Source organism: Tribolium madens, unplaced genomic scaffold (genome assembly GCF_015345945.1).
Source record: "Tribolium madens isolate multiple individuals breed KSU strain unplaced genomic scaffold, Tmad_KSU_1.1 Scaffold_91;HRSCAF=231;Tcas5.2_LG7, whole genome shotgun sequence".
Lineage (NCBI taxonomy): Eukaryota > Metazoa > Arthropoda > Insecta > Coleoptera > Tenebrionidae > Tribolium > Tribolium madens.
Genome location: NW_025401063.1, coordinates 18,434,277 through 18,440,649, shown reverse-complemented (window position 1 = coordinate 18,440,649; position 6,373 = coordinate 18,434,277). Strand labels below are relative to the sequence as shown.

General features: G+C 35.7%; 1 protein-coding gene across 1 annotated transcript in view; it reads left to right on the top strand.

The window, feature by feature from the left end:
- LOC123012103 (THAP domain-containing protein 2-like) overlaps nt 1-5,185 on the top strand; it is a 15,807-nt gene extending 10,622 nt beyond the window's left edge. The window contains 1 exon segment of the mRNA XM_044409900.1: nt 89-5,185. The gene's annotated coding sequence lies outside the window, so the exon portion shown is untranslated.
- The last annotated feature ends 1,188 nt before the right edge of the window (nt 5,186-6,373 follow it).

The following is a 6,373-nucleotide window of genomic DNA, read 5'->3' as shown; positions in this document are numbered from 1 at the left end:
ACGAAACTTTTTATTAAAGAGAAAATAGAAATATAAATTCCGCGCCATCTGCCGCTTTAGCAACAAACTAAAACATGTTCCTTTTTAGCCTTAAGGTTTGGGAGATACCGTACCAGAGGCGCACGGTAGTGAGACTTCTGAGTAGCGACGATAACTGACAGATGGTTCATCTGTTCGACGCCTAAAACAAATCAGTCGAATAATTAAACTGACTGATAAACAGCTCAATAAGATGGTTGCAATAGCGAGCCAAGGGAAAGGTCCAAAATAGGTCTGGTGTTCGAGCTTGGATGGGCTTTTGGCTTCAATCGGTGGTTTACACGCATGATAGTACGATAGGGTGCGAGTGATGTCGACTGTCTGTAGGATAGAACTTTTCTTGACGGCCATAAAGTTTTAGAAACAACCACACATGAGGTACATTAATATGGGAAGTTTCTTCGTGGAAATACTTCCTTCTAGGGAACCATCACTATTTCTCCATTTGATTGCCCAGGATTCTAAAGATTTTGGGACTTTTCCATCCATAATGGAGACATTGACTACCCACAGTGGTTCAGTTACCAAGGTTATAACAGGATACCAGTCAGCATGTGCGGTGTACCATGTCTTCAGTTCGACTTCAACTAACTTTTCACTAGTGACTTTAACAAAAAGTGTTGATTTGTTTACACGATTACCCTTCTGCTCTAACAAAAGATCAAATATGAGAAACAAGATTAGAATTTAAACTATATTAATTAAAAATTACTTATACGAAAAGCAAGTCCGAATTTCATTCGCTGAGTCAATTTATATTTTAGTTACCATACGTTCTTGGATCACGCTTGGGGTGAGTTTGAAATGGGGGGATATAAATTCTGAACCGGTTGACAATCATTAACTGTGGGAGTTTCAAATGTTTGTACAGCTAACATTTCAGTACTTTCAGTATTGGAGCGCGTTAGTCGCATTTTTCTGGCAATCTCTTTTCTGTGTTTCAAATGTAAAAACCATAGGGTTAAACTATCCCAACAGCTAGCAAAAATTTTAAATGATCACCCGTGAGTACGATGTATAGCTACAGCATTAATGATAATCTCAATTATCCATTTAAGAATTCTCCAAACTATGTATATTCCCATGAGACCACTGGTTAGGTTTCCTAACCAACTAAACCATCCCCACATCTGCTCCAAAGTAGAGTCCGCTAAATTCTTGAGCTCTTCGGTGCTAAACATAGACAACATAGATACTCCTTGAGAATCCACAGGCTGGCCTAACGCTTTTCTGGCCTAGATATTAGTAATGGCCTGGCTTTCATAGCCGAATAACATTGCTCTTTGGGCTTCTCGAATTTCTTTAGACGTGTAAAATCCACCAGTGCCCAAACTTTGTATAGAATTGAAAGGCAAGTGGTCTTCCGTGTCCACTGTTAAGGTAATGGGTGTTGCCAATCCGTTTCCTGGATGAGGGCTAAAACTTATCCATCGGTTGTTGAGGTGAAAAATTGGTGGTATTAAGGTGTTGCATTCGATCTCTTCGGTGTAATGCTGTAGAATCCGGGTAATGGGTGACATGAAGTAACTTTCGTTATTCACTTTCACTGGTAACAACCCTTTTCTCTTCGGAGCTCAACAACTCTTGGTACACATTGTAGGATATAACGCCTCTCCGGCTACCTTCCCAATTGAGAGAAAACCATTTGTTGTTGGAATAAGGAGAATGGTTATAAATCAAAGGTTTTGTTAGATTAATTTAGAGAACTTCTTCTTCTTGAATCTTCTTGGTATGGAATTAAGATCAAAAATGATGTGGATGACATTTTTGTCATTTTTGATCTTAATAAATGTACCATGGGCATTTTCTCGAAATTTTAAACAACCGCTTTGAAAGTATAAATTTCACTGGTGAAAAAGAAGTAGAAGGAAAGTTACCATTTTTAGATACTTTAGTAATTAGAACTAATAACGTATTAGAATTTGATATTTATAGGAAAAACACTAGTACACTTCGCTACATCACCACTGACTCACATCATTGTCCTCAACATAAAATGGCGAGTTTTAACTTTTTCATTTACAGGCTTGTTAATTTTCCCTTGACTCATGCAAGGTTTGAAAAAGAGCTCAAAATTATTAAAGATGCAGCGAAGTGTAATGGTTTTGATGTTAACATAATTAACAAAATGGTTCAAAAAGTTAAATATAGAAAAATGGTCARTAATTCCACGACTTTTACAAACACTCCGAAGAAAACACAATTTATAACTTTACCTTATACTCCCTCAATCACAAGAGGTGTGAGTAAAATTTTCAAAAATCTTGACTTCCAAGTTGTTTACAACTCTGGYAGAAGTCTCAAAAGTTTTCTTGGTAATCCTAAAGATAAAGTAGGACCATTAGAAAAATCGGGGATTTATGAAATTAATTGTAAAGATTGTGAACAAAAATATATTGGGCAAACACGTCGTTCAGTTAACACTAGGTTTAAAGAACACAGCTCATTTAAGATATAACAGATTTGAAAAATCAAGTGTGGCCCAACATATTTTTGAAAAAGACCATAAAATAGATGAAACTAATGTAAAAATCATTAGAGTAGTCAATAATTGTAAATTTCTTGACGCTTTCGAGAGTCTTGAAATATTTAAAAATAGAGATAAGCTTATGAATTCAGACAACGGCCCCATTCCCTTTTCTCCCCTCTGCTCGTTAGTTGGGGGTAGAGAAAGTGAAAGTCGGAAAAATTAGTATATAAGGCATTACCATTGTTAAATTAGTTAGTTTTATTCTCACCTGAGGATGACCACTTTGTGGTTGAAACGCGTTGTGTTTTAAATAAAAGTTTGGTGTGACGGGCTATTCGAGTTTTTGTTCATCGTTTCCATACCAAGAAGATCCAAGAAGAAGAAGTTCAATTTAGAGAAAAGAAAAAGAACATGAAGACGTAAGTCTTCGGATGTGGCGAACAGCACATGCTGATTTGTACCCAGTTGTTACGGAAACGGATCATTTGCCTGGATGGAAGAATAGAGCCATTACCCATATTACCACACAAGAGATCCACCCTTGAGGGACAGAAGACAACTTAGAAGTTGAATGTAGCAGCCGTATTGGACTAATGTTATGGTTTATCTTAGCCATTCCATTTTGCATAGCACTTGTCGTTGTACTTATCCGAATGCTATGTTATAGACTCGAAAGGAAAGAACTGTCTGTTACCCATGACAGCTTGTGAAGACTTGAGCTGTCCACATTCTTGGACTCAACCAGAATACCAACTCCGAGTCCCTTGGTTGAGCCAGTCCATAATGATCCTCAAATACCACTACCGACCAGTCTTCGCGTCAAATGTTGTTAACTCATGCGGAAGACTCTCACGATCAGTAGACCATATGTCGAATCCAGAATTAATCAAGCTATCCAGAACTCCAGAAGAACCATAATGGACGCAAGGTTACTTGGTTTGTTGTTTAGAACCTTGTCTTTATTCTTGTAAAATACCGAATCCCTGAATTTTGCTCCTTGAACCAATTAGATGAAAATTTTTGATATTAATTATCATAACCAAGAGTTCAAGTAGGAATATCCAGGTGGATAGTTAAATTAGTTTGTAAGTATTTTAGTATTATTTAGAAAAGCCATGGGTTATTAAAACCCATGTTTTTCAGTAAAAGGGGGAGTAGTTGTGACGGGCAAAAAGCCCTTGTTGTTCTTTTTAATGCTGAAAAGACTTAAAGTCTTTATATATTGTAAAGAGACCAAACCTATGAAGTTAAAATGCGGTCAAGAACACGGAATCTTCCTCGGAATTTGCTACGTAAATAAAATTAGAGCTGGCGAGTTTTTCAGTTTTTGCATTGTCCTGATCAATATAACATTGAATGCGAAATGTAGCCTTTTTGGAGAGCACACTTCAAACGACTATCGTGATAACTTTCTAAACAGCCAGTATGACAATAATTTTTTATGCGGCCTAAATCATTTAAAAATTGTTTATCCAAAACCACCGAATACACAATAAAATTTTGTTAACGAAGTAAATCATTGTGTTCTTCCAAATCATTCATCTATTAAGGGAAATTATCGAAAAAAAAGTCGTAGGCCAACGTATCGCAATCGCGATCGTGCAGTAAAGGATGGAGTTGGGCTGGAGTGACGTCACAGCAGTTTCACAAAATATTTAATTTTGAAGTTCCCAGCCTAAATATTTCGAATTTAATTTCACAAATGTTCATGTTTTAATACATTGCGTTTATTAGATAAATAAAAAAAAGTGCATTTTGAAAGTTGATCTCTCCTTTAAGTGCGTTTTATGACTCACAAAATATTCGCACTGGAATGCGGGATGTCCTTGCCCTGTGCACTGGAAAGAACCCATCGCAAGAGATGACGTGGTATTCGCCCTATAAAAAGGAAGCGTGAATATCGCTAATAGTTCAGTCAAAATCAGTCGTCAAATTGAATCAGACTAGTTGTGTCGATTGAAGAAGAAACTGCCAAAACACCCTGTGCCACTATCTGAGGCCAGAAGCTATCAGCTCGAAGCAGTCCGATTGTTCAATTACATAGTCATGAGCTGTAAGTTTTGATTTATTTTTCCTTTTGACTGTTCACGTTGCTCCGACTTACCATGCCGTACCATATTACGATTTTGTTGTGGATTTTCGTAGGTTCACGGGTCAAAGCAATGACGACAGAGATTTGGCCTCTGGTTACAATTCACAAACTCCAAATTAGGTTTAAGATTATAGTTTCATTTATCGTTTATTTCTTATTAGCGTGTTAAGTTGACAAATGAAAACCAGAGATGTCATACGATGCATAGATAAGCCTGATACAGCAATTACAATGTTTTTCCAAATCGAATAATAAATACATTTTGATTGTTTTTCCTAATTCCGTTAAAGTCTATAGTTAGTGTAAAATTACTAATTTAATCAGATCTTTGTATTTATAAGCGTGCTAATCACCATTGTTATTTTTACCAATTTCCGTTAAAATGTAATAATGTCTCTTAAAACATTAATGCCTTTGTTGATCACTATGTGTTTAGAAAATAGTTTCAGTTTTGTATTATGACTTTGATAAGGCCTGAAATAGGAATACTCCCTATTTTTAACATTTATTTACCTTTTGTATTATTCACTTACATTATGTTAACCATTTTATTTTATTCCAAATACATTAGTTTAAGAATTAAATGCATTTTTAATTGACTGCACCTTACTCTCCTGAAACTGATTGATCTCACGGGTTGGCTGAGGTTCTACGTTCAAAGAAATTTATTCGCTCTGTTTGGGGGACCACCGCTCGACCAAAATAAAGGTAGGTTCAAAAAATTGTAAAAACTCAATAACCCGCCACACATCGTTCCTATAATACCTGTGTTGGTAGTATGCGCTGACAAATTTTCAACTTTTATAAAATGACGAAGGTCTGGCGACCGCAGGCTCTTGCTCTACTATTCTAAGTAATATAAAACCACAGTTTTAACAAAAAATAGTCTATCCATATAATTATTATATTCCATACCTACTTTGATTTTTTTCACGTAAAATTAATTGTAATTAAATTAAGCGCTATGTATAAATTCTAGATATAAACTAAGTATAAGGTTCAATTTATTTCAAATTTGTATTTTAGAAAATCAAGTTTGTGGTTGCCTATACAGGGTGATTAAAAAATGTCTAACCCACTGTGCAGCGGTTTGCGCAAGTCTAACCTGCCAACTGAGTTGAAAGTTCCCATAACAAAAAATAGTTTGAGTTTTTTTTCACTAGATTACGGATACCTATGTAATTCTCCGTACTCTAGATATACCTCTTCTAAGGTTAGATTTTGAGTTAAGTTTTTGGCCCTTGAGATAATGTTTTCTTGAATTTAATTAGCGGAAACGACAGATCTTGCAACATTGAACAGATTACCTGTTGACAAAATCACCAATTTGTGTCTTATGGTGTACAAAATATTTAACAAACTAGCAAATTCAACAATTAATTAAACCCGACAACATCGGAAACAAAAGAGCTAAAATGTTTACATGATACTCGTAATATGGAAATTGACAGTTTTGTTCAAGAGTTTTGGCTTCTGATTTTCTCCTAATTATTTTTCCAGCTGAAATAGATGAACAAAAACACGATTAGCCCGTCACACCAAACTTTTATTTTAATAGCACAACGCGTTTCGACCACAAAGTGGTCATCCTCAGGTGAGAATAAAACTAACTAATTTAACAATGGTAATGCCTTATATACTAATTTTCCGACTTTCACTTTCCCTACCCTCAACTAACGAGTAGAGGGGAGAAAAGGGAATGGGGCCGTTGTCTGAATTCATGAGATTATCTCTATTTTTAAATATTTCAAGACTCTCGAAAGCGTCAAGAA